Source organism: Hyperolius riggenbachi, chromosome 10, assembly GCF_040937935.1.
Source record: "Hyperolius riggenbachi isolate aHypRig1 chromosome 10, aHypRig1.pri, whole genome shotgun sequence".
Classification (NCBI taxonomy): Eukaryota; Metazoa; Chordata; class Amphibia; order Anura; family Hyperoliidae; genus Hyperolius; species Hyperolius riggenbachi.
Window position 1 is genome coordinate 134,809,037 of NC_090655.1, and position 27,999 is coordinate 134,837,035.

At 41.3% G+C, this 27,999-nt stretch overlaps 1 protein-coding gene and 1 long non-coding RNA gene across 6 annotated transcripts in view; one reads left to right on the top strand and one right to left on the bottom strand.

Annotated features, from left to right (window-relative positions):
* LOC137536156 (uncharacterized) overlaps positions 1 to 10,623 on the top strand; it is a 52,465-nt gene extending 41,842 nt beyond the window's left edge. The window contains exons 3-4 of the long non-coding RNA XR_011024534.1: positions 6,342 to 6,499; positions 10,544 to 10,623. This is a non-coding gene — a long non-coding RNA (uncharacterized lncRNA). The remainder of the gene's footprint in view (positions 1 to 6,341; positions 6,500 to 10,543) is intronic.
* Positions 1 to 27,999, bottom strand: part of CDH23 (cadherin related 23) — a 1,682,716-nt gene that overhangs the window by 825,836 nt on the left and 828,881 nt on the right. The window lies entirely within an intron of this gene.

Below are 27,999 nucleotides of genomic sequence, written 5' to 3' on the forward strand. Positions count from 1 at the left end.
CAGACTTTGACCTTAATATCAGTGTTTGTGAAATTATTAAATACATAAGAGACCCATCAGAAGCATGCCAGAGGTGTCAGGATGGTGATTGGTTGGGTTATTTGTTCTATCAAATAGTCCGTTTGCCATTTCAATGGACAACAAGAAACTGAGTTGGACATGCTGTTAATCGTTGGCACAATGAGTATAGCCGTTTGCTGTTCCAGAATATTAGGTACTATCTTGCTTAACACAGCGTTACCCTTGAAGGACAGCAAAGACCAGACATCTAATGCCTTTAAAAGAAAATACACAGCGTTTTTTATTTTGCTCAAACAGTATGCTATGTATTATTCCAGTTTAGATGGGTTCTGATGAAAAAAAAAATAAAAAAATTCATCTCCACTACCACAAAAATGCTGTATACACACTTTTACCACGAGGCAGTGAAAAAGATTGAAAATGTCTTTCTACAAAGTGTAAGATGATATTATATCATCATTGCTACAAAAGCAAAATTAAATATTTAACCTAGAGACTTGAGTCAAGCCACATCATTGTGAAGGAAACTATCCCCAGGCCAATTAGAGCATTGCAATACCAAAAACGACAAAACATTTGTAAAGCGATTTTCTCCCGTAGGACCCAAAGCTCATTAACTCGTCTCAGATCAGAACATAATGATGTGTACAGTGGAAAAAGTTATGTAATCAGAAATGCCAGACTAAACGTGTAGCTGTAAAGTTTTAATTTAAACATGTCCAGTGCTGGAGCTGTCTTGTTTAAGTTTGGCAAAGCATTCCACAGGGTAAGGGCAGCATGACAGAAAGCTCTGGCTCAAAAAGGTCTTGGGGTGGTCAAGTTATTGGATCCTTTTGATTGGATGTTATGGGAGGGGTGACACAGTTGTAACAAAATCCATCAGGTACCCAAGGCCTAGGTAGTGTAAAGATTTGAATGTTAGCATGCCAATTTTAAAAAGGATTCTCCATTTTATGGGTAGTCAGTGTAGTGAGCAAACGATTGGTGTTATGTGGAAATTGGTGGGGTTGGCTTGTTAACTGTATTGTTGCAAGATTCTGTGAAAGCTGCAGGCGGTGTAGGTCTTTATTTGAAAGGCCTGCATAGAAGGAATTGCGATAGTCCAGTCATGATGTGATGAAGGCATAAACAAGGGTTGGAAGATCCTCTGAAAGAATTAGGCGTTTAATTTTTGCAATATTCCTGAAATAAGGAATGTTTCACAACACAACAGCTGAAATGTGATTCCGAATGACTTAATTATTATAACAAGATTGAGCAGTGGTGGATATGCTTGTGAACTTCTTTACATATTACATTTTTCTTCAGCATTTCTGCTATATGGTTGCTGGGGATAGTCACATTTAAAGTGATATACCGTAGATGTTTAATGCATCCATTTAGATATTGTACACATAAATGTGGACATTTTAATTTTAGACTCTAGCATGTTAGTAGCATGTTAGTAAGTGTGGTGGTTTATGCCCTGGTGATTGGACAATGCTGGGTAGCAATGTATTTTTAGTGTGGTTTGCCTTCTTCAAGCATTATTAATTATGCATTTTTTATATCTGGTGTATTTCTGTTTTATATTAGATCAGGGCTGGAAACATTATGGCCCATGGGCTGGATTTGGTCCACGGCTGCTATGAAGCCAGTCTGGCAAAAGAGGATGGGATTCGGCTCCTCTTCCCTTCTCACTCCCACCGTCAGTTCAAAAATACATGCAGCGCACGTACAAGGGGAGAATGTACCCAATTGCACTCTCAATCAGTGATCGTCATGTGACTTGCCATCAGTACAAACCAGCATGTCACATGATGTCGCCATTGCCATGGAGATTGGTGCTGGAAAGTACCACCCAATCTCTCCCCACGCATGCTATCTCTGGAGGGAGGGAGGGCGGAAGGAAGGGAGACCCTGTTGCTGTGGGCCCCATTTCTCTAGAATGCAGCCTGATCATAGAAACGTTTTCCCACTCTTGTATTGTTGGGCAAGCAGTGTGAATATTTACATTTCCCTCTGCAGAAGCTGTGTAGGGGGCACATGGAACTGACAGCTATGAAAAACTGAAAAGTTTGACAAATGCCTTCATGTTATTGAACTGCCTTCGTGTTATTGCGTACGGCCTTAGGGAGCCAGTTTTAAGAAGGGTGTTCTACATTTTTAATTATAGCCAACTGTATTTTCTTATTGTTGGATATTTATTGTCTGATTAAATGTAAAAATATATGGTAAATCTTTCTTGTCAAATCTGTTGTCATAGTTTGGTATGGTACATCATCTTCAGAGTGAAAATCAAGTCTACTATATTGAACGTTCAGCGTCTATGACTAGATCATAACCACTGCAAATGTATTACCAGTTCCTGTCACCCTCCCATTAAATCTATACATAGCCTCAGGACTTACAATACTATTCTATTAAACCATTGACCTTTAAAGACACACAGCATGTTTGCTGAAGTCCTATATATAATTTGACATTACACACTGTGATTTCACACTGAAGGTCATGAAGGGACTAAAAGACAGTCGCACCCATTAAGTGATACAAAGAGCACCATCACAGAGGCAGCCAGCATACACAAAGTTCATGCACATGTAACCAAGGTCTAGAACAAAGAATCAGGTATACAATTTTAATATAAATTCTTAGGCACCCCTGGCCAAAATAAATAATATTTATAAAACAAACAAAAAAAAACACAAAAAAAAACCCCAGGAAGCAGAGTGTAGACAAGCCATGAGAATTGTAGCCAAATAATTTGAGTTGATCTTCATCAGTCTACAGCAAATGTTTTAGCTTTGATTTTGCATACTTCAGAGGTTTTGTGGTAAAAATGCAGATCAGGCATCGTCCTGAAGAATCTTCCACAATGAACATCTTTATGCAAGCAGCAATGCACTTGTGTCAGCTAAACCTTCTTGCAGGTCCTTTTTTGATCATACTTACCTTCTTGGTCAGCATAAAAGCAGCACTCACTAAAAAGTTTTGATCTTTTAGATTTTGGTTTCACATCCACAGTCCCCAATACAGTCATATCTTAAAACATTATGAGCAGTGATGAATAGGAGTTTGAAGGGTTTTGACTTTTTTTAATGGTCTACCTATCTGATGGAATAAGCTTAATTTTCAGATCCTTGCTCAGTTGCTTAGAGTAGCCCATAGCAACTTAATAACAGGTTAACGTTTTTATACATTAGACAATTTATTAAGCTCTGCTACTGGCAACAAGTGACAACTCCTAAAAGTTATTAACCTGAACCAGCAGTGAAAGTTCTATGGAGGCTGCCATATTTATTTCCTTTTAAGCAATACCAGTTGCCTGGCTGTCCTGCTGCTCCTCTGCCTCTAATACTTTCAGCCATAGAACAAGCTGAACAAGCATATGCAGATCTGGCGTTTCTGACAATATTGTCAGAATTGACAAGATTAGCTGCATGCTTGTTTCTGGAGTTATTCAGACACTACTGCAGCCAAATAGATCAACAGGGTTGCCAGGCAACTGGTATTGTTTAAAAGGAAACAAAATATGCAAAACATACGGTTTACTTTTGCTAATCAGAGTATTGATAATGTTACTGATACACCCTGGCGACTGCTTCTTCTGTTGGCTACTATCAGGCTGCAGGTTTCCAGCCATCTCCGCCAGAATGTCAAGGCACAGGAACTCCTTTTTACCCTCATGTCAAAGTATTAAATGCTTTCCATGCCCTCCCACCTCCAGCGCCTACCCCTCACTTTCTTCCCACTGTAAGGTTGTGGTGACCGGACCATTAGACTGTCGAGGGAAACACTGTTTTTGTAATGTATCTTGTCATCCTGCTGACACTGCGGATAATTTTTCTTTGTTTTATTATGAATATTCCTATTTCCCTTAACTATGCAAAATCCGAATCCAATTCGAGGCACGACCCAGTCGTGCTTGATGAATAAATGTTTTCTGATTATGATATCCTACTTACTTAACTATACCTCACACTAATCCTCCCCCACCCATCTATACCCAACACGAACCCCTCTTTTACCTACACCTAACACCAACCTCACACCTACCTAAACCAAACACTAACCTACACACTATCTACTCCTAACACTAACCCACCCCAACTTACACCCAACGCTTACCTCCGACTACTTTAGCAGTAACCTCCCCTCTACCTACGCCTGTCTGCCACCTGCCTCGACCTTAGGCTGCGACACAGATTACTCCAAGTTATCAATCAAATTGACCTCCAGATTGCAGCTCCAGGAGGGGAAGGTGGGGAAATACCAAGGGTCATGACCTTGTGGCCACCAGGCAGAAAAGTAGTCCGTCATCCACTAGGGGTGGTGGCATATCATCCCTTGCGGGGTCCTCTGGTGAAGACCTGTGGCTAGACTCCACACCTTGGGAGAGCCCATGCCAACCACCTGTGTCTGAGTCAACAAGGTCTGCCTGACATCACAAGCCTAACATTTACCAAGCCAATAGAGAGCACCACAACCAAACAGGGTTTTGGCTACATACTGTAACAGCCAAAACCCAGTTGCCCAATTACTCACTCCTGCCACTAGTTCTGCCAGTATAAGTTCTACTAATTATTGGCAAAACCTAGCTCTTAAATTACTCAGTCTGCACCCAAATCACCTGTTCCATTAGTTGAATAGAAAGAACATATTAGAATAATAACCGCATTCCTTGACTTTCACAGCCCTATGCCAAAAGCTGTTACTCTACAAAGATTGGGGTTATTCTGAAGCTACAACCTATCTACAGTATGCTACTGTACTAGTTGCCTTCATGGAGATTTCAATTGATACATCATAGACTAATATAGTTACATACACTTTGGGAATTAGCACAAAGCGATAACAGGTTAAGCAGAGTTTTTCTAATCAGAAAGTGTTCACAGCTTGTATATTCTCACACAGCGACGTAAATTCCAAACCACATCTTTCCAGTCACATGACCACATTAGACCATCTCAGTGCCTGCTCATATAACTCTATCTAATCACTAAAGCAAAAGGCACACGTGTCTGCAATCAGGCCCTCACACTGAGTATCAGCCAGCACTTATGGTGGTCACACACACAGTAATCTGGGGAGGCAATTTTACCACACCTGTACTCTGTAAGAGTACTTCTAGGCAATCATTTTAATAGCATTCAGTCTGTTTCAACCTCCTACCACATCGCTTATATGAAGTTGAAACAGATTTAAGGTGATTGAAAAGCCTTCTTCAATCAGCTTTCAGTCTCATACTACATAGCAAGTTAGGCGTAGTATGAGGCTGAAAAGATAAACAGTGCAACATTAGGATTCTACAGCACACCTATTTGTACAAAGGTCCGTGTCCAGCATGGGGAGAAAAAAATATTTAGAAAGTGTGAATCCAATTAAATTGGATTTTAACCCTGTTCCAAACAAAACTAAATATTTCTTTATAGTTTTAGATGTGATTAAAGTTTTATTAGCTTAGCTTTACGCATAGTCAAGAAATGGCAAATGTTTTCAACTTTCATAACTTGTTTTTATGTATATCCACACATCCACTACACAGCAAGAGGCTTTCAGACTGGGAGTGCCACAGTTGCTCCAAGTCACTCGGTTACTTCAGATGTGGAAAATAACAGATGTTAATACTAGCCGAAGAGTACTCCTGAGGCTGTAAGAACTAAAATTGTAGGTCAGTCTGTACTGCAGACAGAATACAGGCTTGACACAAAAGTGTAATTTGTGCTTATGGACAATTATGGAAATTTACACCTAGCTGCCAACTGAAAATAATTTTAGTTTTGAAAACATTAAAAGATAGAAAAGGAATTGTGCAGAAATGATAAAAGTTAATAGCAATTATTTTTAAGCTAAAGTGCAATTCCACTTCAAAGAATTCATTCAGTCATGATGATAATAAACCAGAAAACAGAGTATCATTTCATAATGAGATGTTTGGACGGACAAGTTTATTTCGATCAATGTCTGCCACACTGGGTCTTGTTTACTGATTGAAAATAATCTTTCACAAAGAATGTTAGTAAAGAAAATATATACAGTAGATATTGCAAATATGATCAGCACTTTCCAAAATGTATATCATAAGAAAAGGATAAACAGAAAAGGGGTTTTCCAGGGTCGAGTAACAATTAAGACGGTGCCCCCCATGTCTTTAATGTAACTTAAAGAAATAGTATTTTTTATATTTTAGTAAAGGGGTTAAAAGATCTACAAAAAGAGCAGTGCAGAACAAGAGATAGAAGAACCTTGTTAGTATTTAAAATATCTCTATTGATAAGTGCTGTCTCCAACAGTGGAGCTATCACATTAATTTCTGTTTCCTCTGGCTTCTGCTTCAGTTCACAAAAAAGGAGTGAAAGGAGAAAAAATGCTCGGCGGCACATCAGAGATCGATTTATCCTGGCCCCTGTGTGGAATCGATGTGATGATAGAAAGGAAAACTCACGGCTGAAGGGACAGCAGCTGAGAGGTTGTGACTGCACAGAGCACATAAAAGGTGACCTAATGAATCCAGTGATAGGAGTTTAATAAGCAAATTGACTACATCAATGGACTGCTAAGCAGTATTTGACTTTAGCAGCTGCCAGGGATTTCTTTGGCTGTGTGTGTAAGGTTCACTGGCTCCTCGGCATGCCTCATATACACTCGTTCAATTGGTCTTTTTGCTCAGAAAGTGGAAGACGCTTACTGCCTGGAGAAAATATAATCATTTTCTATGGATTCGCTATAAGAAAGTATAGAGTGTTAAGAGTAAGGAATTTAATATTTTGAGCTGCTGTAGAAAAAAGTTAATATGCATATTAACCTCCCGTCTGCCTTTTACAAACGCACGCTTGGCAAGAGGTAATTACAGCAATATGCCTAAAGTACACAGAGTAAAAATGTACCTAAAGAAAATAATGAATAATACTGAGAATGGATAAAACAGGATCTGCCACCTGAGCTGCACCATCCTGTCTTCTTTTATTAGACTGTTAAAATTGTACACTTCATGTGCAATAACAGTACGGTTACCATAAACTGTACCTAACAAGACCACATAGGAGATATGCAAAGTCATTCCTTAAAGAACACACCGATATTAAAAACTCACTCAGGTCATGTGGCATATTAAGAAAAAATACAAACTATCCTCCTTGGTAGTATGGACAAGCCCGACTCATCCAGGGAAAAATAGCTAAAAACCAGTATGGGCGATTCAGGTTCGTCCAACAGTTCTTAGGCAGGGTTTCATTTTTTTGCAATTTTGCATATGAGCGCTCATATGCAAATTTTTGCATACTGTGGAAACCTGCATGTAAAAAAACACGAACACAAATCTTTAATGTAAAAAAAAGTACATCAAAAACTGCACCTTTTCTGCCAAAAAGCTGAAGAGTGGGAAAATTGTTTTATACATTTTTTTGTACATGATTTTGTGTTTGAGACTTATTCTCAAAACATATACTAGACCCTTGCTTGACACATTTTGGTAAGTTACAGACAAAAATCTCATGGGATTTAATTGATCCACCTTTTTTGCAGAGAAATCCAGCAGAAATTGAATGCTAGGGGGGTTAAAGCAGTGTTTCATTCTAATCACTAACACAATATATATATTTAATTGTAAAGCAAGCCCGAGTCAAACATGCCGCAGTGTTGACTAACGGTAGGGCTGCATTTTATGCAGCATTCTCTAATCTTACCACATTTTGAGGCATTGGCAATAAACAGCCCAGTCAATGTGTATTAGATGGAATCTCGACATACATGTGACCAGCAGTTGTGTTTTTCTTCATTCAGTAATACTGCATGAGTAAATGGCCATTAGTGGGCACTGCAACATGTATAACACAAGTTTCTTTGCAACAAATAGGCAACATATTAGTGAATGCAACAGGCTATTTTGATGGATGATCGCAGAACCATTTCCATGGTGAAAAAAAAAACCCTTCACAACAGCAGACCAAGTGACTAACACTCTCCAGGTGGTTGCAGTATTGATATCCAAGTCTACCATAAAGGGACGACTGTATGAAATTATGCGTGCACTGCAAGGTGAAAGCCACTCAAACCTCAAGAATAGAAAGGCTAGATTGCACTTTGTTAAAGAACATCTAAAAAAGCCAGCACAGTTCTGGAAAAACATTCTTTGGACAGATAAAAGCAGGATCGACCTTTACCAGAATGATGGCAAGAAAAAGAAGTATGGAGAAGGCATGGAACAGCTCATCTATAAAACATGGTGGAGGCAGTGTGATGGCTTGGGCTTGCATGGCTTTCTGTAGCACTGGGCTAATAATAATATATATATATATATATAACCTGTATATAAAAAAATCCCCTTTTTATCTCTTTCTTGCTCTCAGAAACCATTTTCTGCTAGGAAAGTGTTTTATTGATGGAATTTCTTATCATTGAGGGTCACACTGTAGTCACTTCTTGTCTGAGTCAGGACTGAGTCAGCTACTTACATACCTAATATTTAACTCTTTTAAACAGAGAAAGAAAAAAAAGGAACACAGCATAGTTATTTGTGTGCTAGGCACTTTACATACACATGTCTATCTCATCATGTCACATGTCACTTCAGGTATCCTTTAACTAAATCCCAGGGACCAAATTGCATTTTACATGGACTGTACGGTGAGCGTACATCCGAAAGTGGCTGCGGGAAAAAATGGAGCATGGTGATAGTGATATAAAATGATATTTACCGTTGTTCTGAAGTGGATGCAGTTTAATTTTAGAACGCTAGATGGTGACATTTAAAATACTAGCTAGTAAGATTACCCATGAATTGTCTGTACAAGTGTGGAATTATTGTAACACAGTGGTAAAGCACTCATCTAGGGAGTGAATTTTGCAGATTCGAGCCTGCTTAAGGTAATTTTTATTTTCTTTATTTGATAGAGATGCACTGCTATTTAGGCAGTGATAAAAGAGAAGTTTAAAAATACTTTTATGAAGTAAACATTTTGTGTTCTAAGTGTCCCACATGCATAATGTATGCAAGATTAGAAAGGAAGTGGGAACGAAGAATAAGGGTTAGAGACAAGGAGTCAGTGGCTGCAAACTAATGCTATTTTTCTTAAGTGCTATTTTTCATTAGTTTGCAGGCACTGGCTCCTTGTCTCTTATCCTTATTCTGTGTTCCCACTTGAGTATCACTTCCTTTTTAACTGTGCGTGCTTTACACAGTTGAGATATTTACAGCACAAAAGTTCTGTGTCAACAAAGCATCTGTCAAATAATAATAATAATAATACTAAAGTAGCATTGACTGGATTAGAACCAGAACCTGTGAACCTACACAAAACAGTATCATAGCGCAGTTCTTTACCACTGTTTTATCACAACTTCACATTATGTAGGTTATTTTCTTACAGTATAATTTTCTCTTTCAGCCCGACAATGGCCTGGCCATGACCAATTACAGAACGCTAAATAGCGCGTCACATTGAATTGAATAGCAGCGCCATAATGATCTGGTGGAGCTGTGCGCCAATTTTTCCTGCTCCGGTACGGTGCCATTAGCAGCTCTGCATGCCCAAATTTTTGTAAAGGATCTCAAGGTCTAAATTATATAAAAACTGTACATGGTTGTTCTTTACAATCTAAAATTGCTTGGATTTATCTGTCAAGTGTTGACTGACTGTTTCTATAAGCTATTTACAACAGAGTAACCAAGCAGCTCGGGGTGACCCAAACCACTAGCGTAAAATGTAACTGCTTTCATTGGCTCCTGAGCGCGTGATCATGGAGAGCCAATCGCATTGGCTCACATTGATAGCGTCAGGAGCCAATGAAAGTGGCTCCTGACCGGCAGAGAGAGGTGCCCGCAGCGATAGGACAGCGCCATGAATGGAGAGAGTGGTGGGTATTTGCAATGATTTGTCTGGAAGCGGTGTTTTAAGGTACCAGCAGTCTCTGGTCCTTAAGGCGGTAGAGACTGCTGGTATGGAAGTGGTTAAGATGCTGAGTACGATGCTTAGCAAGAATAAGACAGCATATCAACACAGATAACTTATACAAATTGCTAAGCCCAGGGGGGGGGGGGGGGGGAGGATTTGGGCTTGTTTTGCAGCCACAAGACCTGGGCATCTTGCAGTTATTGATTCAACCATGAACTTCTCTGTATACCAAATATTGTCAAGTCAAATGTGAGGCCATGTGTGTGATAGCCAAGCATGGACTATGCAGTAGGACATTAATCCCAAGCACGAAGCAAAATCCCCACCAGAATGGCTTAAAAATAAAAATATCAAGGTGTGGCAGTGGCCCGGCCAAACCCAGACCTCAATGCAATCAAAATGCTGTGGTATGATCTTTAGAGAGCTGTGCAAATATAAATGCCCACAAACATCAACGAAGTTAAACAATGACGAAGTGTGAGCCACAATTTCTCCACAACAATGTGACACTAATATAGTCATGCATTAAACAAACCACAACTTCCAATTAATGCGTTGTTTTTTAATGTTTTATTTCATTATGTAATAAGGTTTACATTTACACAGCATTTGTCTCATCATTCAATACAACTGTATGCAATCATCAGGTCCATATGAACTCAGATGCCTGTGCAGTGGAAAGACCTTTTTTCTCAAACAAACTCAGCCAAGAACATCCCCGTTGTCCCACCCTAAACGGCCCTAACTATGAATCTTTAAATAAGGTTTTAGAAGCTACCAAATCATGGTATGTACTTTGCCTTGCCAGCCACACATGGCTTCTCTATTTTGGGTTAATTTGTTTGTTAAATAATGGCATGGTTGAACATACTGTATGGTGTTTTACACCTAAGCTTAGATTTAAATGATCTTTAGAACCGGCAAAGAACCAAATAATTGTTCTGTTTTTCTACAGTATGTGTTGGATATGATTTCTATCCAGAACATTGGCATAGGACACATGGTGAAACCATCTCAAAATGCTTGCTGTGTTACAGAAACCAGATCAGGTCACTGGTATTATTACCCTGGGAACAGAAACCATCAGAACCAGTCTAGTGATTAAATGGCCAGTGAAACTGGCATTATCCTATCTCAAAGAATGGGACCCTTGGATGATAAAGCCATAGAAACCGAGGGGACAATGGAAGTTCTCATGGGAAGCAGTCTTGTTAGCAGATGGACAATACCCCAACAGTTTCTGTATGCCTGAGACAATGAGGGCATGGTCACCTTTCAACATCAAACACCTTTGTGAGTGACACCAACATCACAGGACCTCATGAGTGAGGTTACAGCGCCACCTGGAGGTCCAACGAAGACATAACTGGCAAGGACAGGGGGGCGGAATGATACCTGAGCTGGGGGTGGTCGTGTGGGTGTGTGTGTGTGTGATGAATGGATTTCTTGGCTATTTAAGCCATAAGAGAGAAAGGCTAGGAGTTCTCTCCCAGAAGAAGAAGCTTTCATAAGGCTCTATAGATTCCATCAGCAGGAGCATAGAGAGACATCAGACTCCACCAAGCCTCCATTTTGATGTAAGAAGTAACCATCTTGCTTAAGATATAGTACCTGCATTTATACGCAATTAGTCAGAGTAGATAGGACTAGAGGAGCAACCTTAACTTGTAACTGTGATTCTACTTTGTTATACTTTCTTTAATTTGGAAAAACAATAAATAGCGTTACTGCAACAAAAGACTGTTATTTAAAAAAGTAGAACTAGGAAACGAAGTAGCAGATATATCATTATGTAAAATCCTAGACTTGAAAGACGATGTACATTTTCTCATTACTGTAAATGTTTGCTGAGCTGTCTGAATAATGAACAAAAAAAATTATGCTGCTTTTGATTTGCTGAGAGTGGCAGCAAACTCTTATAAAGAAGGCTGATAATATTCTGAAAATATTACTACCTAGTTGGAAATTAAAAAAAGGACTAAATGAAAAAACATAATTCAAGTGTAGGTTTCGTTTACTCAGATGATGCAGTCTGTTGCAATCTACTTATGTTATGATTAACAGCCAGTTAAGATTAAATTGCAAATCTGGTGGACAAAACCCGTCATATATAAAAAAAATATACCCAAACTAAAGCAAATGTTAGAAGATGCTGGCATGGATTTTTTTTTCTACTACTAACAGGATTCCAGCAGCAGCCTTGTATCTAATAATTATATCAAGATACTGGGTGACACAGCTACTCTGTGGAGCAAAATGCAAAAACTACGATAAGTGAGCATGATAGCCGTAACATACTGATCAACTGTGTTTTCACAGCAGAAGGGCTGCATTACTACTTTGGTGAGATGCTTAGAGGTGATCAATGAGATGCAAATCATTTCCCCTAGCATTCAGAATTCATGTATATTATATGCAGCTTGAAATTGGACCAATCAGAATAACTTCCAGTCAAAATTTTTGGTCCAAGTTCAAACTGCACAACTACTTGAAATCTGAATGCATGGATCTCATTGTTCATAGATGAACCCTTTAGGGCTTGTGTGCACAGCTGATAATAGCCACATTTGAGCTGTGGATTGGTTTAGCAGCTTCTGAATGCATGTTTGATTATGATGCTTTTGGAAAAGAAAGGACGATAAAACTGCAGTACACATACAGCATTACACAACACAAACAACATGTCCAAGGGTGTAGCTACAAATCATGGGGTCCCCCGCAAAACTTTAATGAGGCCTCCCAATGTTCACACCCCTTCTTTAGCCTACCCCTGGTGACCCTCACAGCCTGGTGAGCCCATCTTGCAAGAGTCATAAAACAAGTGTGGACATCATAATTGTCACACTGATAACAAGTGTAGCCACAAAAGCACCTGATCTTAAGGATGGACCCCTGTACTGGAGAGAGTGGAGTAGTAGTTGGGGCCCCCCTGCAGTCACAAGGGCTGCTCCCCTGTAGTTACATGTTGTATAATGTGTTGCAGTGTTTTCATATCACTGTTACAACTTCCATAGTTAATTATAGAACATCCATACATGACAAGTTTCTGTTAAAGAAGCTTTTACAATCTAATGTTTCTTACATCAATTCTAGACAATTATAAATACTGCAGGTATAAGACAATTACACGATTTCACACTTGAAAGGATTTGCCGTATCTGGAGGAATCCTATATAGACAAGGTCTCCATAGTATACCAACGCAACCTTGCTCCTAATGTGCAAGAGAAAAACTCACTGCCAGGTGACAGTCCGAACTACCGAACCACAGCATCAACTTTTACAAGATGTAGGCCTAATGTACTTGTATCCAGGTAAAGCGCATTACATGTTTCATATTTCCATGGTAAACTTAGTCTATTTTGCAGTTTTAATCAGTTCAGTGAAGCAGATGAGCTTGTCAGAGAAATGTAAGAGTAATTGTTTTCCCACTGGCTTACCCTCTACAAGCACAAGACTGTGATCAGGTGTTGGGGAAACAACTCCATCTTAAGTCAGAGAAAACCCCTCATGGCACGGGCCCAGGGCTTCAGCGAGTGACAATGCCTTCTCAAAGATACAACTGTTCTCCAGAAAATTAATGATCAGTGAAACATTCGTCAGAGAGAAACTTTACTCCTCAGGTTGCCAAAGGGGATTGAATGGTACATGCTAAAAGTAGGGAAACATGAGGAATAGTAATCACTCGTATAATTAATTTACACGCTAGGAAATCATTGAGGCAAAACCATTTAAAGGACAGCTCCAGTCTAACACAAAAGATGGATGTTATTTGAAATTACAAAGATCATAATATCAGAACCATAATCTCCTGATAGAAAAAATTACCGGTAAGCTAATAAACAGCCTCACTACCTGGTAATGGTATACTGAGTTACTGTATTAGCTCTAAATGACAGCAAGCTGAACAATATACTGTACAAAAAAATAAACATACCATAGAGATGGCCCGAACCTCCGATTTTAGGCTCGCAAACCTCCAGCGAAAGTTTGGTTCACGCGAACTTTCGCAAACCACAATAGACTTCAATGGGGAGGCGAACTTGGAAAACTAGAACAATTTATGCTGGCCACAAAAGTGATGGAATGTTTCAAGGGGTCTAACACCTGAAGGGGGGCATGGCAGAGTGGGATAGATGCGAAAAGTCCCGGGGAAAAATCTGGATTTGACGCAAAGCATCGTTTTAAGAGCCCAAATCACATTGAATGCTAAATTGCAGGCCTAAAGTGCTTTAAAACATCTTGCATGTGTATACATCAATTAGGGAGTGTAATTAGAGTACTGCTTCACACTGACACACCAAACTCACTGTGTAATGCACCGCAAACAGCTGTTTGTGTAGTGATGCCTGTGCTGGACTGGTGTGCACCATGGCCAAAGTGCAGGCCATGGCGGTTTTCAAGCCCATATGAGGTAGCTGAATGACAGAACAGTGACTGTCCAGCTGATCAAATTTGGTCTGTGCACAATGAAGCAACTACCTTATTATCTTGGGTGTGTGCCCCCCCCCCCCAAGACACTCGTATATCCAGCTGTCATTGCTTCATTGTGATACGCAAGCCCCTTCACCACGGCAAGGTAACGATAACAAAAGGGAATTTACACATGTACATGCCTTTTGCTTTGTTGTTGCAGCCGCAGTGCAGCCAGAAAAATTAGGCAGGCATGTACATGCACCAGAAAAATTATTATAGCTAGCAGCGGCCTTAAAAATTCAGGAATCCGCCTGGAGTCCTGGACCCTGTTGTTGGTGGTGGAGAAGGCAGTCAAGCGGCCTGCAGGCAGAGATGCTGTGTAGGGAGCGACTTAGTCTTGGGGCAGGCAGTCACACCGCGTGCAGGCAGAGATGCTGTGTGTGAGGACTGACTTAGTCTTCGGACAGGCCTGACCGTGCTTTGCAGATCACGTGGTCAGATGGTCCTTTGATCCAACGCTGTGTGCTAGAGATGACACCACTTGCCTTTCAACATCACGGTACAGTTTGGGTATTGCCTTTTTTGAAAAATAATTGCATACCTTCCACTGCGGTTTGTGGATTTGCTTTTGTGTACTGCTTTCCCTCAGGTGGTCATCCCATTGCAGTTTGTGCTTTGTAATCATGTGCCTTAGCCTAAGGTAGTTGTCCCTACGCGGGTCTTGGTCTTTCCACGGCTCAATTTTTGGTGGCAGAGAGTACAGATGGCATTGCTCTCATCTGAGGCAGACACACAAAAATATTTCCACACCGCTGAGCCCTGGGGTGATGGCACTTTGGTGGTGGCGGCCGACTGAGTGTTAAGTGGGGTGCCAGAATCAGAGCAGGAGGAGGAAGATATGTCACGCTTCCGTGCAGAAGCTGAGAAAGAGGAGGTGTTCTGTGTTCGGTGTTCTGTGTTAAATAGTCTCCTACGTCCTGACGATATTGGGGGTTGATGCCTTCTTCAGAACACTGTACTTTGGTTGCGGGCCGCACGAAATCACGACAGCACGACCTCGAACAGACCTGCCAGGTGGCCTGCCTCTGCCTTTTGTTTTGTCCATTCGGGCCATCTCTACATACCAAGTTATTTATGACGTTATGCATGTTTTATTTCCGGCTTCACTGGCATTAACACACATACGGATAGATTTGTGAAACATTCTGGAAAATTTAAAGGGACCCGAGCACCACATATAACAAATATATATAACAAACCTCCCCCTTAGGTAGGTTGGAAAATGCTGTGGGATTTTTGGGTGGGCAGCATGCATTTACTTACATATGGGGGGTTGCTCTGTAGCCCCTGTCTATATGAGGATCTCCATCTTCTTTGTCCTTGTACTGCAAAATACTCACGGCGATGTCAGGAGCTTCCAGCAGCCACAGTGCATGCTGAACGATGTAGTCCATTCATGCTGGGATGTGATCACATGAATGGACTATATCTCCCAGCATGCACTGCAGCAGCCTGGGGCATGCAACATCGCTAGGGTAGTACAATCATCAGTTCTTCAGCACAGGGACAGAGAAGATGAAGGTCCTCATATAGACACGGGGCTACAGAGTAGGACCTCCCTCCTGCAGGTAAATAAATGCTAGCTACCCATCCCAAAAGCTCACAGCATTCCCCCCCCCCCCACCCCTCTCCCCCAGCCCCTTAGGGAGAGGTTTATTTTATACATTTCTTTAACTAGATAGATTAAGATGCAATGGGGCCCTAGGCAAGGTAGTAGATTTGGGGCCCCCTTGTGGTCCTCTTGGTAAGTGCAGAAATATCAAAGGCAGCAGGTGGGCCCCAAGCACCTGCCTATGTTGCCTGGTGGATGATTCTGCTCTGCTTAGGAGCATCCAGGCGCTCAGGTGTCTTCAAGTGCATTAGAATTTGCACATGACAATTTGGTTACAATTAATCTCATACATTATGACTGACATTTAAGCTGGTATCAGGGTGTTTCATGTGAAACTTTAAAACATTTGACAGCCAGGGTTTTCACTTACCAGAGGACAAAAGACACACTTTTCTGCCTGTATAAATGCTTCGATTGCATTACAACATGCTCGTTTGCCACAGTACTTAATGTTTGTTAATGAGAAAATTTGCACAGTGTGTAAAATGATGCTGCCGGTTGTAAGGTTCTTCACCGCACATGAAAATTGCATTTAGATGTGAGCAAGTCAATTGAATTACATTGTTTGTACATTGTAATGGGAATTTGCCTGTTGGAAAACAGCCAAAACAATCATATGTACTTCCCACCTTTGTGCACTTACACAAGCTTAAAGGATACCCCAACTGAAATGTGACATAATGAGATAGACATGTGTATGTACAGTGCCTAGCACACAGATAACTATGCTGTGTTCCTTTTTTTCTTTCTCTGCCTGAAAGAGTTAAATATCAGGTATGTAAGTGGCTGACTCAGTCCTGACTCAGACAGGAAGTGACTACAGTGTGACCCTCACTGATAAGAAATTCCCCTTTTTTACCTCTTTCTTGCTCTCAGAAGAATTTTTCTGCTAGGAAAGTGTTTTATAGTTGGAATTTCTTATCAGTGAGGGTCACACTGTAGTCGCTTCCTGTCTGAGTCAAGACTGAGTCAGCCACTTACATACCTGATATTTAACTCTTTCAGCCAGAGAAAGAAAAAAAGGAACACAGCATAGTTATCTATGTGCTAGGCACTGTCCATACACATGTCTATCTCATTATGTCACATTTCAGTTGGGGTATCCTTTAAAGCAAACCAGAGACAAAGCACCCTCATGCACTTTACCATATATATCAGTGGGAACATTAGAGAAAACGCCTACCCTGCTCTCTGTTTCATTCTTCACTGTTCAGCTTGCTTTTTTATCAGCCCTGATGAAATCCCCGACTGAGCATTTAGTCTGGCTTTGCTCAGGAATCCTTATAGCTGAGTCTGTCTTCTGTTTTGTCTTTTCAAGCCCAAGCCTGCCCCCTTGTGGCTCTGCTCAGAATCAATTATAGCTGAGTCATTATAGCAAAGCCAGACTGAATGCTCATTCGGGGATTTTATCAGGGCTGGTAAGAAGCAAGCTGAACAGTGAAGAATTAAACAGAGAGCAGGGTAGGTGTTTTCTCTAATGTTCCCACTGATATATATGGTAAAATACATGAGGGTGCTTCATCTCTGGTTCATTCTAAAGGGTCTTAAAATAGGGTTCTGAAATATGCTTGCTTTACTGAATGTGATGTCATCCCGCCCCGTCGCCATGGCGACCGGGGAAGCCCAGCAGGAAATCCCGTTCTGAACGGGATTTCCTGCTTACTCTGATCGCCGAAGGCGATCGGAGTGGGTGGGAGGATGCCGCTGCGCAGCGGCTATCATGTAGCGAGCCCAGGGCTCGCTACATGATTTAAAAAATAAAAAGTGCTGCGCCCCCTCCTGGGTGATGTAATTGTATCGCCCAGAGGGTTAAACCCCCCTAAAAACCAGGCCATTTTTCACAATAATGGCCAGTGCAGCTTTAAGGGCTCGCTGCAGGGCCGCACAACACAGCACACAAGTGATTCCCTCCTCCTTTTTTTCTCCCCACCAACAGAGCTCTCTGCTGGTGGGGTCTGATCGCTCTCCCAATGTTTATTTTTATTTTTTGTAAATATTTTTATCTTAAAGCGGAATATAACCCTGCATTTCAACTTTGCTCTAAAACATTATTTACAGCATATTATATGCAACAAGCATATTTTTTTTTTACTAGACCAGCATTGGAAGGGTTACACACAGAGCTTTAAAGTTCGTGGAGAGACCTGCTCCCCCCAGCCAAAGTTTAGATAGATACATTTAAGTAAACAAAATGTAATAAGTGAGGAATGTTACACACTTTTTGGCTGTCCTCCAGCTCCTGCACAGTCAGAGCGAGTGAGTCATTCCACAGTTGTTACATTTTGTTTTGCTTAAATGTATCTATCTAAACTTCGAATGCGGCAGCAGTTCTCTCCATGGAACTGAAAGCTCTCTGTGTAACCCTTCCAATGCTGGTCTAGTAAAAAAAAAAATGCTGTTTGCATATAATATGCTGTAAATAATGTTTTAGGGCAAAGTTGAAATGCAGGGTTATATTCCGCTTTCATTTTAATTATAAAAACACCTATTTATTTATTTTTTACAACCCCTTCACTCCCTCACCCCGCCATCCAATCAGCATGATCAGCTGTCATAGGCTTCACCCTATGACAGCGGATCACCTCTGCATCCACAGAGGTAACAGCCGTGTCACATGTCTGTCCCCAGTACAGCGCTGCTGTGGATCGCAGCACCGTACAAGCTAATTAGACGGCGGTTTCACCATCTAACAGTCTCCTCTGGACCGGATTTACCATAAGGCACCGTAGGCACATGCCTATAGGTGCCCGATGATAAAAAGATGGCCCACTGCCCTCCCTGAGTGCTTCCCTCCCTCTTTCCCTATACAGAGCCCCAAGCAGAGCGCAAATTAGAGGTTACTCACCCAGGTCTCAGCATTCCAGTGTAGACATCTCCCTTCAGTTGAAGGCACCACTTGCTACTTAATCCTGCGAGTACCTCTGGCTACATATTGCTAAGGGACACCTGTAGCTACCTATGATGGGCAAAGGAAGTAAGGAAGAAGTGATAGCTGGGACATTCAAAACACTTGTGGTGCAGTTCGGCGGTGGTTTGTAGGTTCATGGAGGGGGAAATATGGGGTGCAAGGACAACTGTGCCTATAGGCTCCGGTGAAATCCGGGCCTGAGGCTCCTAGTGTAGGGGTCCCCAACCTTTTCCGGCCCGGGGACCACTTTCTGACCAAATTTTTCTCCGGGGACCGGCGAGGCGGGGGGGGGGGGGGGGGGGGGGGGTAGGGTGCGGTGGGGGGGATGGGTGGCGTCCTAGTGAAAAGTGTTGTGCGCAGCGGGTTTGGGGGGGGGGGGGACTGGGGTGTGGCGGCATAGCTAGCATAGTTGCCCCAGTATAAGGAGTTTAGTTGCCCCAGTGTTGCTAGTATAGTTACCCCAGTATAGCTAGTATAGTGCCCCAGTACAGCTAGCATAGTGTCCCAGTATAGTGCCCAGTATGGGTAGGTAGTGCCTCAGTATAGCTAGTAAAGTGCCCAGTATAGCTAGTATAGTGCCCAGTATGGGTAGGTAGTGCCCCAGTATAGTTAGTCTAGTGCCCAGCATAGCTAGTAAAGTGCCCAGTATAGCTAGTATAGTGCCCAGTATAGCTAGTATTGTGCCCAGTATAGCCAGTAAAGTGCCCAGTATAGCTAGTATAGTGCCCAGAATAGCTAGTAAAGTGCCCAGTATAGCTAGTATAGTGCCCAGTATAGCGCCCCAGTATGGGAGGGTAGGTAGTGCTCCGCCCCCCCACGGCCACCGCCGTTATTACCTTAGCCGGCGCCGCTTCCTCTATTCCCCTCTCCTGCCTGTGTAACTTATTCCCAGCAGCGCGCCCCGTGGCTGCTGGGATGAGGCAGGAAGCAGAAGAGCGCGGCCTCCTGTAGCGGCGATGTGTATCGCCGTTACTATGGGAACCACTCTCTCTCTCCTGCTTCCTACCTTATCACAGCAGCCGGGGGCGCGCTGCTGGGAATAAGTTACACAGACAGGAGAGGGAAATAGAGGAAGCAGTGCCGGCTAAGGTAATAGCAGCGGCGTCAGAAGCGGGGGGAGCAGGGGGGGGGGCAAGAGGACAGTCCTGCGGCCCAACTGCAAACGTCCCGCGGACCAGCAGTGGGCCGCGGACCACAGGTTGGGGATCCCCGTCCTAGTGGGCTGAAGGCAGAGCCGAGCTCCACCTACCAAGCGGAGATCTCCTGCAAAACGAGCCCCAAGGACTTTACTCCGATTGGAGTTAGACGGTCCTGGGGCTGCCGACACAGCCAAGTCCATCGGCATTAAACAGATCGGCAAAAAGTTAAACAATACCAGTTGCCTAGCAATCCTGCTGCTCCTCTACCTCTAATACTTTTAGCCATAGCCCCTGAACAAGCATGCAGCAGATCAGGTGTTTGACATTATTGTCAGTTCTGACAAGATTAGCTGCATGTTTGTTTCTGGTGTGATTCAGACACTACTGCAGCCAAATAGATCAGCAGGACTGCCAGGCAACTGATATTGCTTAATAGGAAATAAATATGGCAGCCTCCATATGCCTCTCACTACAATTGTCCTTTAAATGTTCACCTGTCTCTTTGTATTTCTAAAGCCTTTCTAGTGCTAAAGGAATAATATGTACCAAGCCCACAAAACATCTTTTGCTGGAAACAGTTAAGAACATTTTCAGTTTCTCAGCTAGTTTGTAACTTTCGAAAAATCTGACTGATGAAACACTCCTGTTTGTTCAATTGCTCCTCAATTAAAGAAAAAAATTATCAAAAAATTGCTTTGGTCTATAATTCAAGAAATGTACAATCTCTTGTACACCATTCAAATCATAGGTTTCATTTTATAGCGTTAGCCCACGTTTAAGATTTGCTTTCAATTGGGAAATTGTACTCACTGCCTGAGTAAAATTCCCTTACTTTGGGTATAACAAAGTAAGGGATAGAAAATGATAGAAAATCTGTCCAGTTGAGCAAAGCAATAACATACTTCGGATGGTTATAACTCCAGCCCTAAAAATTTCCACTGGGAAATGTCTCCAATTATAAGACAGAGAGATAAGCTGTTGATAGGTATGTCCCACATGGATGGAAGAGGGGGTTGCGCTTAGAATGAGAGTGCCGCTGCTGAACATGGAAGTGGAAACACAATTAAGTTGTCTTGGGGATGAAAAATACCACCTTGTCCACAGTTCCTCTCCTCTCAATACTCTGACTTAGAAAAAAACTACAAATTGAGGCAAGCAATTTGGGCGTGTGGGGCTGCCGGGTAATTTGGGCCACCATAGACTGTTAATTGTTGCTGTAACGGTGTCCAGTGTATAATTTGGGAAAAAGACTTATAGCTAATAGGATTTAATACACAGGTGGAGAAGGATAGTGCTAGGGGTAGGTGAAAGGGAGGGTAAGTGTTAGGTGTAAGGGGGGGGGGGAGTTTTAGGCGTAGGGGAGGGGAAGGGTTAGTGTGAGAGGTAGATTTGGCAGTGATAGTAAAAAATTGTCAGTATTGCTACTAGCGGCTTCACCCAGGACCCACATTTCCCAGCACTCTTTAAAGGTATGCCTACAAATACCTTTATAAGGGCTCATTCACATTGCATTCCATTCGCATGGCCGTCCACGTTGGCCGTGTTTTGAGGCTTTTTTTTATTTCTGTGCGTTGGACGTTTTTGTTAAGCGCTTTTCTAAGCGGTTTTGCAGAGCGATTGCGTTTTTTCACTTCCTGACGTCAGTCAGGGAGTGATCTCTTTGATCTGGAAAAGAATACATACAATGTATTCTTGAAAATGCAAATGCAATCGTTGAACAAAGCGATTTTGTGAGCGTTTTGCGTTTTCCTATACTTTCCATTGAGGCGGAATCTTATCTGAGTGGATCGGAAAGAACTGCTCAGATGTGAACTTTCTCATAGCGAATCATTGCACAAGTGCTTTCACGGTGATTTTGAAAATCGCCAACGCTTAAAAAAAATGACAAAAATGCCCATAGTGTAAACGAGCCCTAAAGGCCATAATGTGACTGCTTGTTCCCTGCTCTATGCCATGCCTCTGAGCCCCCTCCATGCTGCTCTCAGCCCCCATATGCACCTGCTGAATCTGTCTAGGGTACACTAACTTTATTTGAAAGTCTAAGAATTAGCAAGAAAATCACTAAAACATCACATGACCAATCATACATGCAGATTTCTTTTTTTTAATCAGAGATACAAAGTACAAATAGAAGAAAAAAAATCCAAAAACTCTGCCATTTATAGTAAAAGTTTTTTGCCACACGTGCACAGACGACCAAGCAAAGCATATTCTCGAATATGACACTAGTAAGATGTGAAAAAAAATATTTATTGGTAATGTCTGATAGCTACTTTTAATATGATGAAAAGTAATAAATAAGAAAATGTAATAATATTCAAGGGACTGAAAATGACCATTTAATGACAGTAATACAGAAAGGCATGGTCAGTCTACAAGGTGTCATAACAACATTCTTTAACAGCTCTGCACTTCCCATTTTGCTCAGAAATTGTAATTTATCATTGTGTCTTGTAACCCCATTTCACAGGGCTGCAGAAAATGCTGCCCCATAATAAACTATTTCATAAATAAATGATAATGATTTACTACATGGCGGAGATTGGAGGGAGCGCGCCAAGAGATGGACACTTCTTCACTAATGGACTATAACAATGAATCACAATATCAGAACTAGATTTCAAGCCTATAGGGAACCCGAGGTGAGCGGAATATGGGGGTTGCCATATTTATTTCCTTGTAAACAATGCCAGTTGACTGGCAGTCCTGTTGATTTTCTGGCATAAGTCGAGTCAAAACCCTGGAAAAAGCACATCGCTAATTCAGTAAAACGTGAGTCAGCTGAGTCAGAGTACCAAATCTGCTGCATGCTTATCCAGCATCTATGGCTAAAAGTATTAGAGACAGAAGATCAGCAGGACAGTCAGACAATAATGTGCATTGTTTAAAGAGACACTGAAGCGAACAAAAATTGCTATTTTTACCTGGTAGTTCGCTTCAGTAATTTCAGTAGATGTAAACCGCCACATCCCCGCCACAAAATTAAGGGTTTAGACCTCCCAAATCCTGGGGCAAACATCCACGACCATCTTGGTCGGGGATTGTGCTTCCCTGAGAGGCAGAGCTTTCAGCTGTAGCTCTGCCTCTAGTGATGTCAAACGCCATGCGGATCTCCCCACCTCTCTGAGTGAAGGAAAAGTGAGACGGGTGGGGAGAGGTGACGAGTGACATCAGTAAAGGCAGAGCTACAGCAGAAAGCTCTGCCTCTTTCAGGAAGAGCTGGCCGGATTGCCTCCCGGGGATTTGGGGGGTCTAAAGCCCTCGTTTTGCAGCGGGGATGCGGCTATTTACATCTGCTGAGAGTACTGAAGCGAACTAGTTTACTAGTACTAATTTTTGTTCACTTCAGTCTCTCTTTAAAAGGAAATTAATATGGCAGACTCCATATCCCTCTAACCTCAGGTTCCCTTTATGGGAAAAGACACTGCTCACAACTCATAACTAAAAGAAACCTCTGAGATGTTGGAAGTTAAATATTGATGAATGCCTCTTTATCTATTTATTATGCGTAATAGTTAAGATGGCCATCTAGAATAAGATGCACCTAGATTTAAAGGGGAAAAAACTGATTTTTTTTTTCAAAAACAGGTTCATCTTCAGGAGCATCTTATAGAGCATTAGGGTTAGGGCTTGGGTGTGAGTGTCAGATCTCTTTCACCTTTCCCCCAGGGCTAGCATCAAGTCTCCACCCTCAAGCTGTCATCTGCCCCCACCAAATTAATAGTACCGGTAATTGTTTGGGATTTCTCTCTTCACCCTCGCTGGCACCCATTCCGTGGCCTGATGTTATGATTGTTGAGTATGTACATGCTGCCAGACCATGGAACAGGCACCAGGGAGAATAAAGAGTAAAGATGCAGACAGAATGGAGTGCGATGTTTGGAAATGTGAATACGCTTAGCTGTCACCATACTTTGCAGGGCCCTGTATGGGATCACTATTAACTTAATAGGGGGGTGAAAGACAGCTGGGGAGGGGAGTTGGCAATACTACTGCTTATTCTGTACATAAGGGATTCCCCCCCCCCTTTTTTTCTTGGGGGGGAGGGGTGCTTCTGTGGGGCTCACATTGTCTTTCACGTGCATTTTTCACATTAAAATTTTGGCGCACCTTTTTACTGCGACTAATGAAAGTCAGTGGGAATTTGTATGCAATATGCTAATTTATGTTACAAAAAGTAAATGTTTATTTGAGCATGCAAAAGCACTAACACAATTCTGTGAATTTTAGCAGAAGTGCAATTTTCCATTCCACCACTTTCATGGATGTGCGGCTAATGCATTTTTGCCCATCCCACGCAATTTCTCTTATGGAGTGAAAAACACGGTACATTAGGCCGAAGTCCTGTGTACTTTCAGGGCTTACTACATGTGTGCAGGATGTATAGTGTAACGTGAAGGCATTTTTATCTACAGATTTAATTGAATAGTATTTTCAAAATAAAAATATAACAAATCTAGAAAACCAGCTTAGTGCAACACAGATGATTTGAATAAAGTCATATATTTCAGCACACACACACACACACAGCCTAAAGAGATTACTGGTTCCGTTTAATCGGACATCTTGCTCTTGCAAAGATGGAAAAATAGACTTTTTTTTAAGCGCCCATCATTTTAATGGACCTAATGACACATCTGACATACATTGATGATATCTTTTTGTGGACAGGTGGATATGAAGCATTTTTCTCCAGTTTGTGTCAAAGGTCAAACAAAGTAGCATGGATTGAACCTTTAAACATATCATTGTTTTGAGTTGGATCAAACGGTGGATTTGAATTTAAAAATCAGCCCTTACGTTTACTATGGGAGAAAACCAGGAATTGTACTTTCCTACAATTCCAGTAGGCCACACAAAAAAATATTACTAAAAATTTACCTGATAGCCTTAAAAATAAATATAGCAATTCTGAAGTTTTTAATCACTTCTCTACCACAGGTTATTTCCCCTTAAAAACCACCGTAATTTTAAAATTTCACACTCCTCCCATTCATTTGCCAATAACTTTATCACTACTTACCACACCGAAATAATAGATCTATATTTTATTTTTGCCACAAAGTAAGCTTTTTTCGGGTGGTACTTTTTTCTAAGAATTATTTTATTTTATATGCATTTTAAATAGAATAAGAAGAAAAAACATTTCATCTCGCTTTCAAAAAAAACAAAAGTTAGCTTTCCTAAAACAGAAAGAATTTGCGATAATTCAGGTTGGAGTGAGCTTGAGATGTCTCCCAGGCACCACTGCTGAATATATGCAAATTAACCATTGTACCCTTAGAAGCTAAACACACCTCCAGAACCGCTGGAATGCAATGATGTTCAGACAGCCATTGTAGTTTCAAAATAAAATATGCTACTGTAGGTAAAACCCACACATTTTATTTGCCCATTTGTCCTGGTTATGAATACATTTAAATTATATCCCTGGAAAAAAAGGTGTATTTTTTCCCTGTTGTGTTTGCTACTATATCAATAATTACAAGCCCTTACTAAAAAATAACAGGATCATCTCAAAAAATTAGCATATTGTGATAATTGTGATAAAGTTCATTATTTTCTGTAATGTACTGATAAACATTAGACTTTCATATATTTTAGATTCATTACACACAACTGAAGTAGTTCAAGCCTTTTTAATGTTTTAATTTTGATGATTTTGGCATACAGCTCATGAAAACCCAAAATTCCTATCTCAAAAAATTAGCATATTTCATCCGACTAATAAAAGTGTTTTTAAAACAAAAAAAAGTCAATCTTCAAATAATTATGTTCAGTTATGCACTCAATACTTGGCCGGGAATCCTTTTGCAGAAATGACTGCTTCAATGCGGGGTGGCATGGAGGCAATCAGCCTGTGGCACTGCTCAGGTGTTATGGAGGCCCAGGATGCTGCGATAGCAGCCTTAAGCTCATCCAGAGTGTTGGGTCTTGCATCTCTCAACTTTCTCTTCACAATATCCCACAGATTTTCTATGGGGTTCAGGTCAGGAGAGTTGGCAGGCCAATTGAGCACAGTAATACCATGGTCAGTAAACCATTTACCAGTGGTTTTGGCACTGTGAGCAGATGCCAGGTCGTGCTGAAAAATGAAATCTTCATCTCCATAAAGCTTTTCAGCAGATGGAAGCAGGAAGTGCTCAAAAATCTCCTGATAACTAGCTGCATTGACCCTGCCCTTGATAAAACACAGTGGACCAACACCAGCAGCTGACATGGCACCCCAGACCATCACTGACTGTGGGTACTTGACACTGGACTTCAGGCAATTTGGCATTTCCCTCTCCCCAGTCTTCCTCCAGACTCTGGCACCTTGATTTCCGAATGACATGTAAAAGTTGCTTTAATCCGAAAAAAGTACTTTGGACCACTGAGCAACAGTCCAGTGCTGCTTCTCTGTAGCCCAGGTCAGGCGCCTCTGCTGCTGTTTCTGGTTCAAAAGTGGGTTCATGCTTCTATCTGCTGAAAAGCTTTATGGAGCACGACCTGGCACCTGCTCACAGTGCCAAAACCACTGGTAAATGGTTTACTGACCATGGTATTACTGTGCTCAATTGGCCTGCCAACTCTCCTGACCTGAACCCCATAGAGAATCTGTGGGATATTGTGAAGAGAAAGTTGAGAGATGCAAGACCCAACACTCTGGATGAGCTTAAGGCCACTATCGAAGCATCCTGGGCCTCCATAACACCTGAGCAGTACCACAGGCTGATTGCCTCCATGCCACGCTGCATTGAAGCAGACATTTCTGCAAAAGGATTCCCGACCAAGTATTGAGTGCATAACTGAACATAATTATTTGAAGATTAACTTCTTTTGTTTTAAAAACATTTTTCTTCTATTAGTCGGATGAAATATGCTAATTTTTTGAGATAGGAATTTTGGGTTTTCATGAGCTGTATGTCAAAATCATCAATATTAAAACAATAAAAAGGCTTGAACTACTTCAGTTGTGTGTAATGAATCTAAAATATATGAAAGTCTAATGTTTATCAGTACATTACAGAAAATAATGAACTTTATCACAATATGCTAATTTTTTTAGACGATCCTATATATATATATATATATATATATATATATATATATATATATATATATATATATATATATATATATATATATATATATATATATATATATATATATATATACACGCATACATACATATATACATATATACATACATACAGTGGGTTGCAAAAGTATTTGGCCCCATTGAAGCTTTCCACATTTTGTCATGTTACTGCCACAAACATGAATCAATTTTATGGGAATTCCACATGAAAGTCCAACACAAAGTAGTGTACACATGAGAAGTGGAACGAAAATCATACATGATTCCAAACATTTTTTTACAAATTAATAACTGCAAAGTGGTGTGTGTATAATTATTCGGCCCCCTTTGGTCTGAGTGCAGTCAGTTGCCTATAGACATTGCCTGATGAGTGCTAATGACTAAATAGACTAACTCTAATGTCAGTACAAATACAGCTGCTCTGTGAGGGCCTCAGAGGTTGTCTAAGAGAATATTGGGAGCAACAACACCGTGAAGTCCAAAGAACACACAAGACAGGTCAGGGATCAAGTTATTGAGAAATTTAAAGCAGGCTTAGGCTACAAAAAGATTTCCAAAGCCTTGAACATCCCATGGAGCACTGTTCAAGCGATCATTCAGAAATGGAAGGAGTATGGCACAACTGTAAACCTACCAAGACAAGGCCGTCCACCTAAACTCACAGGCCGAACAAGGAGAGCGCTGATCAGAAATGCAGTCAAGAGGCCCATGGTGACTCTGGATAAACTGCAGAGATCTACAGCTCAGGTGGGAGACTCTTTTCATAGGACAACTATTAGTCATGCACTGCACAAAGTTGGCCTTTATAGAAGAGTGGCAAGAAGTAAGGCATTGGTAACAGAAAGCATAAGACGTCCCATTTGCAGCTTGCCACAAGCCATGTGGGGG